Below are 2,500 nucleotides of genomic sequence, written 5' to 3'. Positions count from 1 at the left end.
ATGTGCGTAATTGTGGGGACAGGTGACGGTCAGCCAATCAAATGCTGTGAAATATACACTGGTGTGAATTATTCATGAAGTGGTGCATTACGAGGACCTTCCTACAGGGGGCGTCATCAAATACACAAAAATACACAAATTCACGTAATTATGGTTTACAAGGACATTGGCTAAAACTTTGGATTTAAGCCTTCTACAGCCCTAGAAGCACTTCTGCATTGAAGGAATTATGAGGACATGGGCTGTGTCCTCATAATTCAAAATGTCCTCGCAGTGCTGCGTGTATTCAGGTGAAATGTCCTCATAATACACAAAGGCAAACACACCCCCGCACACACACGCACGCACACACGCACACATACACGCACACTCTGGACACTTAATTAGGAACAGCTAACAGCACCGTCTCACGAGTTCCAAATTAATAGGCTGTATAAAAACACATTTTGACTCCTTCACTTAAAGCTCAAAAGATGGCGTGGGAGCACATAATGACATTTTTGGATAGCACTTCAGTACTTTAATGTCATGAGTGTTCCTTTGTGGTACTGATGTGAGGCTTTTACTTCTAATACTTTTTAGGCAACATTTTTGCTTTTTTTTGTTTTTGTTTTAATAAAAGAAGCTTTTTTTTAGCATCCAAAATCGAGAGAGGGAGACTGACTGCCTGTTGGTGACAATGATGGAAGACAAATATGAGATTGTGACACAATAAAAAAAAAAAAAAAGTTGGAAAAAAATCACAGTAAGAAGATGAAATCTTTAATGTGTCCTTGACAAGATTAAATAACATATAATAAAATTAAAATGGGCTTTAGTCAAATAAAATGGGTTAATTAAAACAAAAATAAGTAAAATAAAATGGAATAAATTGGACTAAAATAAAATATTAATTAATTACAATAATTAAACTAATGTAAAATGTTAAAATTGAATAATAAAAAAGCTATAAAAATACTTAAATGAAATACAAACACAGTACAACATAAAATGAAATAAATTGGCTGAACCATACTAAAATTTTAATTGGTGTAAAAACAACATTTACTTAATATTAGAAATGAAATGAAATCAGCTAAAATGAAATAAAAATAAAATTAAAATAAACATATAATAGAATTAGCGAATGCAAAATAAAATGAAATAATAAAATTATCTAAATTAAAATTAAATAAAATGAAATTGCATAAAAATGAAATCTAGCTTTCCAAAATCAAAATTAATAAATTTAGATGAAAAAAGAAAAAAAGCTAAACTAAAGTACAATAACTTGAACAAAAAACATTAAAATGAAATACAAATGCGCACAAATAAAAATACAATGACATAAAAATCAACCATACAATCTTTTTTATGTTGGGGAGAAAATGTGGTGGAAACGATTAAACTAAAACCCAATAAACTACATTGCCCACCAGTGGAAAAAGATGAGAGGTGCAAGTCGGTTGTCATGGCAAACCTTCCCATCTTGAGACTCCACCGTCCGCACCAAGATGCTCCTTGTCAAATGGGCCTCCACCCTTCGGGGGGTCAAGCGACACACTTCTACCACACGCACAAACCAAGACTGTCAATGCACATTTTTTATGTCAAACAAAATATTGCACGTTTTGGTCTCACACATGACAAAATAACATTTTTGGTCAACCATTGCATTTTGTATACAGCACTTTTGGTGGCCTAATATTAGCAATAGATTGCATTTTTTGGTACAAATATTAATATTTGTGGTGATAATATTTTCTTGAAAGGGATTATGTTTCAATACCTCTAAAATGCATGTTGGCCAAGCTGCGGACTGGAACGTCAAACCTGAAAGTAGATAAATTTGGTAGTCATTAAAAATACCCAAGGACCTCCAGGCGGCTCTCCGCTTCCTGGTAGGCGGCAGACGCAGCCGAGAAGCACTCGTCGATCTCCCTGAGCGTTCCAGGCGCTCATTCTGCAAAGTTTGGAGCAGCCAGCTCAATTTTTGTGATGTAATATTGCATGTTCCTACACAAATATTGCACTTTCCTGGCCAAATATTTTGATTATTTTGTGACAATGCACAATGCATTTTTTTGTAAATAATAATAATCATAATAATAAGAATCATAATAATAATAGTAATAGTAATAATAATAATAATAATAATTGTGATCAACTCAGCAACTACTCATGGCCAGCTGTGCAAATACTGCACTTTTGTGCTTGAATATGAACTTTTTATTACTAAATATAATCTGCAAATTTTGTCCCACCACTCCCACTCCCAGGAGTTCCACTCCAACTCCTGCTCTAACTCACTCCCACTCCCAGGAGTCCCACTCCAACTCTTGCTCTCACTCACTCCTACTCACGCTCCCACTCCCGGGAATTCCACTTCCACTCCCAGGAGTTTCACTCCCACTCCCGGGAGTCACTCCCACTCTCAGGAGTTCCACTCCAACTCCTGCTCTGACTCTTTCCCACACCAACTCACTACCGCTCCCACTCCCACCCACTCCCTCCCATATCC

Source organism: Leptonotus elevatus, chromosome 1, assembly GCF_054856555.1.
Source record: "Leptonotus elevatus isolate MCC_2025b chromosome 1, RoL_Lele_1.0, whole genome shotgun sequence".
NCBI lineage: Eukaryota > Metazoa > Chordata > Actinopteri > Syngnathiformes > Syngnathidae > Leptonotus > Leptonotus elevatus.
This window is presented reverse-complemented; position numbering follows the sequence as displayed.